Source organism: Mytilus californianus, unplaced genomic scaffold (genome assembly GCF_021869535.1).
Source record: "Mytilus californianus isolate M0D057914Y unplaced genomic scaffold, xbMytCali1.0.p SCAF_10, whole genome shotgun sequence".
Classification (NCBI taxonomy): Eukaryota; Metazoa; Mollusca; class Bivalvia; order Mytilida; family Mytilidae; genus Mytilus; species Mytilus californianus.
Genome location: NW_026262582.1, coordinates 75,041,698 through 75,054,484, shown reverse-complemented (window position 1 = coordinate 75,054,484; position 12,787 = coordinate 75,041,698). Strand labels below are relative to the sequence as shown.

At 33.2% G+C, this 12,787-nt stretch overlaps 1 long non-coding RNA gene across 1 annotated transcript in view; it reads left to right on the top strand.

Moving 5' to 3' along the window:
* Positions 1-3,247: 3,247 nt before the first annotated feature.
* Positions 3,248-12,787, top strand: part of LOC127718539 (uncharacterized) — a 50,149-nt gene continuing 40,609 nt past the window's right edge. Inside the window, exon 1 of the long non-coding RNA XR_007989888.1 lies at positions 3,248-3,340. This is a non-coding gene — a long non-coding RNA (uncharacterized LOC127718539). The remainder of the gene's footprint in view (positions 3,341-12,787) is intronic.

Below are 12,787 nucleotides of genomic sequence, written 5' to 3'. Positions count from 1 at the left end.
GCTAGATAAACCTCCCAATTGAAGGTATTATCCCAGAAAAACAACAATAATGACACACACGATAATCAAGACCAGAGAATCAAGAGGTGGTTTGTGAACATTAGTCAATAGTTATCGATATGTTGGTTAATTTTCGGCTTGAGCTTAATCTTATGAATAAGTCGGTTCATTACAAAGCTTTATAAATACCATGTAAAACATGTTTGACGTGGTAAGCTTAATCATTAGAAAATGTTGATTCTATAAAAAAGCATTGCAGGACATGAATTTAGAAGAATATCTAAAAAAAAAACCTCTGTCATGTGACTGTTCCCACTCGCCTTATATATTTCAACCCCTCTGGCCATGTTATTACTGAGGATCTAAACATAATTCAACATGAACATCTCCGAAAGGTGATATCTCATGGTCCAAAGTTCAGAGAACCCCAACACATCAATTGGAACCATAACTTCAAAATAATTATGGATTTGATTGAGGACTACGCCAGATCATGGGCAAAACGAGAAGAAGTTGAAATGGACACTTTGTCAGAAGGAGTCAAAACAATCAGGTATCTGATAAAAAGTCGAATTCATAAGTTGAAAAACTGTGTGGATGATCGACCAGAGTCCTTTTCCAGAGACAAAAACGCTGTGAAATGTCTATCATCTCTTCACGATAAATATGTTGTTGTTCCTGCAGACAAAGCTTCAAATAATGTTGTCTTTGTACGTAAATCGTACTACTACGAGTGTCTTGTAAAAGAATTAGGAATAAAAAATTGAAAACAACGTTTAATAATTTCATGCGTCCGAAGCGTTTTTTCTGGATTTACCTTCGTCAGAAACGCTCAAAGCCAAACATTTGAAATCCGAGGATGTATAAGCACCGAAACAGTTGAAGAGCTTTTATTAAAAAAAAATACCTAAAAAAATAACCAAATTCATCTTAGGTCAACTTTGCCTGAGGGAGTTGAAACCTAAGTGTCTTTATAATTTCGAAATTTATAAACGGAAAATTTTAGAAAGGTTTGTTATAAATGAGCACTCAGGTAAAACATACAAAAACATATCATTTGACAAGGATGAGATTTTGGCGAATCATAAGTCCTTCATGGCTTCAATGAACATGACATTGAACAGCAAATCTGAGGGCTAACCTTGTTTGTATTGGATACCTAAGTCTCACAAAATTCCGTACAAACAACGGTACATTGACGTCTCATCTGCATGTTCTACAAAGGAAATGTCAGTTAGATTGACAAAAATTCTGTCCGCAATGAAAGAGGGTCTTCAGAATTTCTGTGAAACTGTTTACTCGCGTAGTGGTATTAACCATATGTGGATTCTAAAAACCTCTAAAAAATTCTGGATAATTTAAAATCTCGATCTTTCTCTGAAAATAATTCTATCAAAACTTTTGATTTTTCGACCCTGTATACCTTCATTCCCCATGTGAAATTGAAAAATCGTCTAAAAGAAATAATCCACAATGCTTTTTGATATAAAAATGGTAGCATACGCTATAAATTTATTACTTTGGAATATCATACGGCATATTTTGTTAATAGTGAACAAAAAGGTCAAACATGCTACACAGAGGACCGAGTGATCAGTATGCTGGAGTTTCTAATTGACAACATATTTGTTGTTTTGGAGGTAGACTTTTTCAACAAATTTTTGGCATCGAATGGAAACGATCTGTGCGCGCCTCTCCTTGTCGGCCTCTTCTTATTTTCATATGAGTCGGAGTTCCTTCAGACACTTGTCAAAAACAAGAAGATCAAAGAAGCCAGCTCATTTAATTTCAAATTCAGATATATTGATGATGTTCTTTCCATAAGCAATCCAAACTTTTCTGATTGTGTTCAATTAATATATCCTCCAGAACTAGAAATTAAAGAAACAACAGACACGGCTTCCTCGTCCTCATTTTTAGACTTGTACCTCGAATTTGACATAAGCGGTCATCTCAGTACCAGAATTCATGACAAACGAGACGATTTTGATTTTGAAATAATCAATTTCCATCACTTTAGTAGCAATATACCATCTTCACCTGCATATGGGATTTACATTTCCTAACTCATTCGGTATTCAAGAGCTTGCAGCTGTACTCAGACTTTATAAAACGTGTTTGAGCAGAAAGTTGATGAACCATGGTTATGTCAAAGAACGTCTCGTCATTTTTCTAAAAAAGTTCATCGGAAGATACCAAGACCTTGTTGATAAATATTCCGTATCAACTTCACAAATAATACACGATGAAGTATAGATTCTAGATACTGACTTTGTTTATCATCTTAATTACGTGTTATAGTGTTCTTTGATTTGTCTTTGTAAATTATTTACTTTACTGTTTAGTCCATTTTTGGTAATATCCTCTTGTCGTGGTTCGGTACTTATACATCCCGCCATTGTGTTATTGTGCTATCGTCATTTTTTGTATTATTGTCTTTCATTTTTGCTTATGTATTGGCCATATGCCATTTTGTTTTTCTTTGTTGACATATTTGTTTTTTTATTATAGTGTTTAAGATTATAACACAATGTTGACTACTGTACCCCTATTCTTTGACATTTTTACTTATTATGTCTGTTTGTTTTGTTCACACATTGTTGTCAATATAATGGAATTTTATGCGACTGTCATACAAGTGAGAGGTTGAGCTAAGCTTAATCTTTAGAATATGACAGTATATTCTAAAGCTTATGCTTACCATGTAACCTGTCAGACACGTCACATGGTCAGCTTAATCTTTAGAATTTGTTTGTTCAATATAAAGCATATGATCATCATGTAACATGTCTGACATGTCACGTGGTAAGCTTTATCTTTAGAATATGGCGGTTCATTATAAAGCATATGATTACCATGTGAATATGTTGACATGTTACATGGTTAGTTTTATAAATAGAATTTATTATACTTCATGTCAAAATGCCAGATTTTGATTGGTTAATACGAGGGATACAATTACTCTATCCCATGGCAAATACTCTATTACTCTTCACGGAGACGCTTGCTCAAGTGTGCGCTTTAATAAATACAGATGATTGTTATGTATAAGATGACATAGTTTATTACTTTAAATTTGAAATTTAATAGACAGTAATAACAGAACATTCAGTATAATAAATTAAATAACATATATTTGAGAGGGTGACAGAGCAGATTGTAACCCCTTTGAAAAGCATTATTCTAAAAACATATACTTACACTACAATGTCACATTATCCAATATTTAAATGTGATGGACAGAAGCCTAACAGTAACATGATATCATGAATAGTTAAGCTGGACTGACCTTTTGTGAATTTGTTTTTTTTTTCTGAGCATATTTTGAAATTCACCTAAAGTTTCATATTCTGGACCAATATTATTGCAGATAATTAACCAATAACTGGTAATGAATTTTGAATTATTACAAGAACTGGGATGTTGCAAAAAAAAAGTATAAGTCAGTTTTGAATGGATGAAATTGGGTAGATATAAAACTAATGCCAAAAATTTTTTTTTTTTTAAAACCTACCTTGTGTAATTATGTGAATAAAAACAAAGTGTAATAGAACTAACAAGGTCCTCTTTTCAAGCAGATATGAAATTTCTTATCACATCAATTAAATAAAATTTCAATACAATTTATACTCAACTGCATTAATTTAAACATTTTATCATGACTTCTGAAAAATTAATAAAAATGATGGATGCCATGCTTGACCAGCCAACATCACTGGGGCAATAGACACATACCAAAATAAATTTGGTTGAATAAAAATTAGCTTATAAAATCCTGTTATTGACTACAATAATATACAATAAAACTACTTGCTTTCAGCACTTACTTTTACATAAATTCAACATTATGGACTAGAAAAACAATCCTTTGTGTATATCAAAAAAATGTGCAAAACTTGTATTTATTTCCCTGTAAACTCATGCTCTGGTTTGCTTAAGTTATTATACTGTGTTTAAAAATGTCATTGGAAAGTCTTTTTTGTAGCTTTTGTATTTCCCATTAAAATAAAAATTTTAATATAAAATAATCAGAAAGTTAAATCAGATATCGACTTCATTATTTCATATCATGAAAATAAATACAAGATTATACACCATAAAAGCATTATATGTTCTTGTAATCATATTCATACACACTTTTATCACTCATTTACACATACAAATGTAATATTTACAATACATGGTCATTGATATGCAGATTTTTGTGCTAAATATCATTGGTTTTGTACATCACAAGAAATGCATCTATAAAACATTGCATGAAAAAGAAAACAAAGTCAACAATGTTACAGTTTTCAAAACACATTATAGAAATCTAAGTAGAAATAGAATACTTCACGAAAGTATTATGATACTGCTTCCATTTGAAAGCTATGAAAAAAAACGGTCGGACAATGTGGTTAGGGATATCCCCCTTATGTTCGAAATATTGTTATTTCTTTTTAATACTTTTTTTCTTAGTTTTGTCCGCATTTCCCCTTTTTCATACCAAATAACTCTGAACAACAAGTCGAACTTTAATTTTAACTGAAAATTGATAGCGATACTCATCCGAAGCACACTGAACAAAGGTCACATTGAAATCGGTTTAAAAATAGAACTTTTTTTCCAAAATGTTCCAGTGGTTTTACCTCATCAAGTAATGTGATAACCACATCAAAGAATGACAGAATCACATCTAAAACTGGAACGAACACATCAAATTTTAAAACATCATCGTGTAATATTAGAGTCAAATAACAAAACCACATCATGTAATGAAACAACTACATTACGTTAACCCACATACACATCAAGTAATGTTAAAACCACATTGCCTAATGACACAACCACATTGCATAATGACACAACCACATTGCATAATGACACAACCACATTGCATAATGGTGAAACCACATCGAGCTATGACAAAACCATATTAATTAATGACAAAACCATAATGAGTAATGACAAAACCATAATAAGTCATGACAAAACCATTCTTAGTAATATCAAAACATCATTAAGTAATGTCAAAACCATAGTTAGTGGAAAAACAAATGTCATCAAGTAATAATTAAACGACATAACTTAATATCAGATACCACATACGACAGCTGTGGCGTTCCACACAAACCTAACCTTAAACCTTAGGTGATCCGGTAGGGTAGGCAGATCCTGCTCAACATGTGTCACATGTGGCGACTGTCATGTTGCTCATTTAAGTACAAAACCGGTGATAAATCTAATTCGGTATGTCACATTCGGGGAAAAAGACGACAGGATTGTGTTTACGACGATTAATATTTGTCATCTGCGAAATAGATATAACTTAACGGTCAATCAACTCGTGATGGCGTCAGTAAATTTTTTGAATTTGAAGGGATGATTTCAATGTCACCACTTGGAACTCTTGAACGAATAGCTTACTTGCTAGCAACAACCCTCTTTTAAGATGGTTTAACCCCGTTTTTTTGTAAGGTTCGTGTTGCTCAATCTTTAGTTTTCTATGAGATGTTTTGTTGTTCATTTTTATTTGTTTATTTTGTCATGGTGAAGTAAGATTTTTCTTCAATTTTTGGGATTTACATGTCCACTTTGTATCTTCTATCTCTGTTGTACAAATAGGATACAATTTATGTATAGTCCACATGTAAACTTGTACTTATCGAGTTATCTTACGTCCAATTTTAAAGTAAAAACTAAGTCTGATCAGATCTGAAACACTTGAGATGAGGAAAAGAGAATCTACGAGAAAGTCATTTGAGAAGGAAATTGAAAGAATTGGTCCTGCTTTGTTTTATAAGAAAGTATGACCAACGTATATTTTACACGTGGGACCCGTCGTGCTGCTCATGTTAGTACAAACCCGGTATTAGTCTTATTCGGTAGGTTAAATTCGGGAAAAGGGGACGGGATTGTAGTTACGACAATTGGGACATATCCGTCGTCATCTGTGAAATAGAAAATACATAACCGTCAACCAAATCGTGATGGCGTCGGTAAAATTTACGAAGGGATGATTTCAACTTCGTTACTTGGAACTCTTGGTTTAGAAGCGTTCTATCAAAGAAATCAGGATAGGAAATACAAGCCCTGGAATATCGAATCAACTGGGAAATATATACTCCGTACTGTTGCTACATATAAATGCATACAAACGTTGCAATGTCGTGTAGTAGCATCTTCGATCCTGATAAAAAAAACTACAGTCGACAAAACACTTCATAGTAGCTACAGATTGAAAATCCGCATTTGAATTAAAACGGGATGTAAAACGGCGGAATTACAACGGAATTATTGAAACAACAAATGGTGCATATCTTTGGTTATATAAGACATAGAATATCTGTAAATGTATAAACCAAAGTCATACATCGTCCGTTAAACGTTCGACAATATGATCCCAGCTCTACAATTAAGTGTATTATTTCAATACTTTGTTTCTTAACAGCAACCATGTAATATTCAAACATTTACATGAAATTTTTTCGACAAATTTGTTTGAATTCTGAAATGATCTTGCTAAAAACCTTATTTTGAAAATTTGGGGCCAAAATATTTAAAATCTTATGAAATAACTTACGTTATGTAGCAAGTTTTTATCTATCAAATCGATTCTGTTATGATAACTTTTTTGCACAAATGTGTTTTGGTTGGTTTCAAAATGATTTATTTATTAAAATATTGTGCGTTATCGTAACATTGATTTACACTTAACAAATAGCTATATAGTATAGTTGCTTATTTCGTTGGTACATGTATACACGTCGTGGTCATAAATAAAATGTCTGTAGCTTTTATTTTTTATGTTTCATAACTATCCTTTTGTATAATTTTAAAGGAAAAAGTGTGTGTCTACTATAATCCCGACATTTTAAATTCGGTTTTGAAACAACACTACATTACTTCTTTAAATTTTTCTGCGTTGGAAATTGTTTGAAAGGACATGGTCTCCATATCTTGTAGGACGTGTGACACCCGTCTTGTTGCTCATGTAAAAACAAACCCTGTGATAAGTCTTATTCGATAGGTCACATTTGAGGAAAAAGGCCGTTATTGTAGTTACGACAATTGGAACATATTCATCGTCATTTGTGAAACTGATATTCCATAACGGTCAACCAACTCGTGATGGCGTAGGTAAAATGATCGAGGGGATGAAACAATTGGACATTCTAACATATGTGTTCATCAAATTTCCACAACATCATTGCAATTAGATTTTGTTCAGATTTTTAGGGCAAATATTATGAGTAAGAGAATCAACTACTTTACGGGAATCTTCAAAATGTTTATATGATTGTCCTGATTGCTTCTTGACGGTTATAAGTGGTTGGAGTTTTATAATTCAATAGTGTGTTTGTGTGTTCTTAATGTTACTTAATCAAACTTTTGATTGTTTAGGTTTGGAGAAGGGCTATAGACGTCCTTGTGTTCGTTTGAAAAGCTCACCCCAATTTCCTCTACATATTGAATACTACATTTCGGTTTAGTTTATGTTACAAGATATTTGGGTTTTCGAAGTAATGTCATTGGAAAAGAAATGAGAAAAAGCTCTTCCATTCACTGATGATCAAACAGTATTTTTAGGAGATAATTTGGAGCAGGTTTGTCACTTTCTAGCATTGCAGGGGAATATTTGTGGATATCAAAGTGCATTTTTGTTGAATAATCTAGCTGCAGAGGCATTGCCTCCTTTCACACAATCAGTTTTATACAGTTCAAAAGTTGAAAAAAGTTTATTATTGCTGAATCATCTTGCCTATAAAGAAACAAAGCTCAACATCTTTCATAGTACTCGACATCAATGTTAACTATGTCCACCTGTTGGCTTGCTTTGAAAAGGGAACATGTATTTTCAGTTGCTAATCCGAGTCCAAGGCACCCTTCAGTCTGTCTGCAGATGATTGCACATTTAATACGTGATGTGTGTTTTAAATTCATGATTAGGCTTAAGATAGGTTTTCTTGTCAACTGTCTACAATATAATCCTGTAATAATACTTAAAGTAATTATAATTGCTAATGTCAAAAGAGAACATTCTTAAGCTTTAGATGGGTTCTCTGGTCATCTGTCTACAATATAATCCTGTAATAATATTTAAAGTAATTTAATGTGTATATATTTTCATATTTGCATATTTTATGTGTATATTTTCATATTTGCCTTCGGGTTTATATGATCCGTTCATCCTATTTTGACTCCTTAAAATTCAAGAGTCTATTCTAAATTGAGGTAAATTGTATGGCTTTCCAAATACCGTTTAGATTCCTAACATCACTGAAGAGACATTAATTGTCGAAATCCGGATATGGTGTACAAAACCTTTGCACCTTTTGTTTGCGGTATACTATCTTTTCCGCAAGTTTATTGTTTTCAATTTAGTATTAAATTTATAATTAAGATCCATTTATTACATCGGTGATCCGTTTATGTGGCAATCGCCACTGGCAGTCAGCGGGGTTTAAGAACATTTGTTGTTCGACCTGTTAGTCAAATGCGTTTTGTTAAAATATACTTTTTCACTTTTTTGGTCTATGGAAAATGTTTTTTTATGCTGTATTTAGACCCCTCTAACAAGAAATTTGTTTTGCATGCACACGTATAAAAATTGCGGTTTTTATCCAACGCAATCATAGGTTTGAACGTTGTTTTCGATTTAGACTTGTTTATATTTTTTCGTTTGGGCTTGTATTATATTTGCCTTCGGGTTTATATGACCCGTTCATCCTATTTTGACTCCTCCAAATTCAAGAGTCTATCCTCAATTGAGGTAAATTGTATGGCTTTTCAAATACCGTTTAGATTCCTAACATCACTGAAGAGACATTAATTGTCGAAATCCGGATATGGTGTACAAAAACCTTTGCACCTTTTGTTTGCGGTATACCATCTTTTCCGCAAGTTTATTGTTTTCTGTTTAGTATTAAATTTATAATTAAGATCCATTTACTTCATCGGTGATACATTTATTTGGCAATCACCAATGGCAGTCAGCAGGGTTCAGGAACATTTGTTGTTCGACCTGTTAGTCAAATGCGTTTTGTTAAAATATACTTTTTCACTTTTTTGGTCGTTTGGAAAATGTAATTTGTGCTGTATTTAGACTCCTCTAACAAGAAATTTGTTTTGCATGCACACGTATAAAAATTGCGGTTTTTATCAGACGCAATCATAGGTTTGAACGTTGTTTTCAAATTAGACTTGTTTATTTCCATATTTATATATGCTTATCTATTTCTAATATATTTTATTTTATTATGTTTTTATGTTATCATATCTTATATATTGTATGCATATTTCTAACTTCTCTGTAACCTTTGTACTAGCATGGTTTTATGAGAATAAACTATCTATTTTAAGTAAAATGAGTGGACTAACAGTCCAGTATTAGTGGAACAATCCCGAGGTAGTTAAACCAAGGAAAACATTTTGTTAAATAATCTAGCTGTAGAGGCATTGCCTCCTTTAACACAATCAGTTCTATATAGTTCAAAAGATGAAAAAGTTTATCATTGCTGATTCATCTTGCCTGTACAGAATCAACGCTCAAAATCTTTCATAGTACTCGACATCATGTGTGACCTATGGTTGTTCATTTCTGTGTCATTTGGTCTATTGTGGAGAGTTTTCTCATTGGCATTCATACCACATCTTCTTTTTTTTTGTATATACCTATAGGGGAAGAAGATTCCAAGGAATGCAATAAGAAAACCAGAAGTAACAAAAAACAGACAACACCATGACAAAAAGATAAACGACGAAAAGACATACAACTATCCACAAAACAACACACAGAACACAAATCCAACAAAAAACCAAGGTTAAATTGGAAAGTTAAAGAAGGGTAAGCAGTTATACAAGTAGCACCAATCAGATCTAAATATATATGTTACACTACCACGAACCTCAATTTTATTCGAACCTTATTAAGAGAATTGGAAAGTATGAAGCTATCATTAATAATTTTCAAAAGTTTAAAAAGTTACTGACCATTGGCCGCCTTTTATAAAGTAGATTTTTCCTTAACTGATTAGATATCCAAATGTTTGTAGTGCCGTCTCAGATTTTAATTAAGAAAACAATAGTTTACCGATGTTCAAATCTCATAAATCGATTAAGATTATAGACGGTCAATGTATCAAACAAAACCGAGGGGAACCCTATGAACTTTTAAAAGGAGCGACAACGGGTGCGTCTACAAGGTAATCGTCTTCAGATATGCCTGTATCACCCGCACTCAGTCAAAATGTTACACTAGGGGAAAGGACACAATCGATACAATTACAGATTACACGATTTTTCTGGTATCTAAAGATCTAAGACTGTTAAAACATGTCGCTAGTAAGTTGAGACACAGACATGTCGTATTGGTCAACCAATTCGTGATGGTGACCGAAGAACATATGAAATGTTGATTTCAGTCGTTCTGCCTTTTAGCTCTGATAGAACAGGTTTTGTGTCACGAGCACACCCTTGTTAATGAAGTGTACATAGTTTGAATAGGCACGAGCGCAACGTATGAATTGAGATATGTTAACACCATACGATGGTTACTGCTGAGAAATGGCAGTTTTCGTACAAGGAGAACACCCCTTGTTATGAAGTCCGTATAGTGTAAACATGCACGAGCGTAACGAACCAATATGTAAACGTCATACGATGGAGTAGATTTATGTTACTGCTGAGAAATGAGAAGTTGACGATTTGAAAGTTGAAATCATTACGTTTGTCTTAGATTCTAGTTTGAAGTCGTTCATCTTTGTGAATATCGAAGGAAAGATCAAGATATGGAGAAGACCTTCTTGTCTCGGTGGTATCCTTAATCTCAAGTCCAATGGGATATATGAGCTGCAACCACTAACTGAAAGGTTGGTTATTAAATGACAGGACATCATCAATATATAAGATGTTTGTCTGCTAGATGTTTTTTTTTTGTCCTAAAGGTTTTGTATGAATTCTGCTGCATATGAGTACAAAACAGATCGGCCAGTAATGACTGTAACATGTTTGCAGCTCCCAAATACTGCAACATTGACTGAGTTATCATAACTTCCTCAAACATTTTTATTCAGTTTTATTACAAATAAAAAAATAATTTGTTCGTATAATTCTACATGAAACAATTAAATAAAATTGAAACTAAAACTAAGTTTATATGGTAACTTTATGTATAAGGAAAATATATTTCGGATAATTTTAATACTGTTATTATCAAAAAGTTTTGTTTTGTTTTGTTTTGTTTTGGTTTTTTTTTGCCGGGGATGTGATTGATATCGATTTGGTTGTTCACAGTTTGAAACATTTACTTTGGGCATTAAGCCATTTTTTTGCCACACTGATAAGCGTCTCCTTTAATAACCTGTATGTATCAAAATGTGTCGGAAGTACAGCAGATACTATAAGAATGTACGAATGAGACTTATCACCCAATGAGTACAAATGAGACTTATCATCAAATTTGTACTTACATGAGCAACACGACGTGTGCCATATGTGCAGCAGGATCTGCTTACCCTTCCGGAACACCTGAGATTACCCTTTTTTTTGTTTAACAGGGGTTCGTGTTGCTCTTGCTTTAGTTTTAAGTTTTATTCTTTGTGCTTTATAATTTGTCAATGTCTGTGTTGTTTATACCGGTTACAGTCTTGTCTATCCCTTGTCATGGAAAAGTGTTTCAATTTCAAATTTCAGTTTCGGAGATGGGAAATTTACATGACCGATGGTTTACGAATTTGGTGATGTATTAGCGTAAGTTAAGAGTCAATCGCCAATCCGATATTGTGTGATACCTTATCACTTGATATAAATTATCAACTTTTTTTATAGGAGTAATACGACAAGTGTCACATGAGATGGAATCTGCTAATCCTTACGGAGGACTTGAGATCACTCCCGGTTTTTAGTGGTTCTATGTTATATTTTGTAGACCTTTTTTTAATTGTCGTGTTTCGTATTTTTGCAACGGCCATGTCCTTTTGGTATCTTCCGCCTCCTCTCTTTTACGAAAAAATGATCTTTTGACATTGTCTTTGTTCATAACAGATTTCATGTAATTCTTTTCTTTGGTGGCTGGGGGTTAAAAAGGGGGAGGGGGTATTCAATACATTGAGCTTGGTGATACTACAGAAGTCAGAAGGTTTGTTTCCTATATTTTCTTTGACATTGACACAGATGAACGACTTCAAACTAGAATCTATGACAAACGTACTTTTCAATTGTCAATATCCCATTTCCCAGCAGTATTCATCGTTTGGTGTTTACATATCTCAATTCGTACGTTATGCTCGTGAATGTTTACACTATATGGACATCATTAGCAGGGGGTATTCTCCTTGTACAAAAACTGCTATTTCTAAGCAGTAACCATCATATGGTGTTTACATATCTCAATTCAGACTTTGCTCTCGTGCATATTTACACTATGAACATTTCATTTACAAAGGTGTGCTCGTGACACAAAATCTGCTCTAACATAGTTTTGACGGAGAGTGACTGGCATCGACACTTCGTAAGTTTCACGGTAAACATCACGCATTGGTTGACCGATACGATGTGTTTGTGTGTTTCAACTCACCAGCTATATATTCTCGCGTTATAAGAGCTTTAGATACTAAAAACATCGTTTAATCAGTAGATTTACCGATTGAGTTCTATTCCCGCATCTGAAATTTTAACTGAGTGTGGATTCGCATGGCGGGTGATACATGCACCATTTCACGCTCCTTTTGGAGTTCATGCGATTTCCTATGGGTTTTTTTTGTTCTTTTTGTGTATCTTCTTAATTGATATATGAGATTTGAAC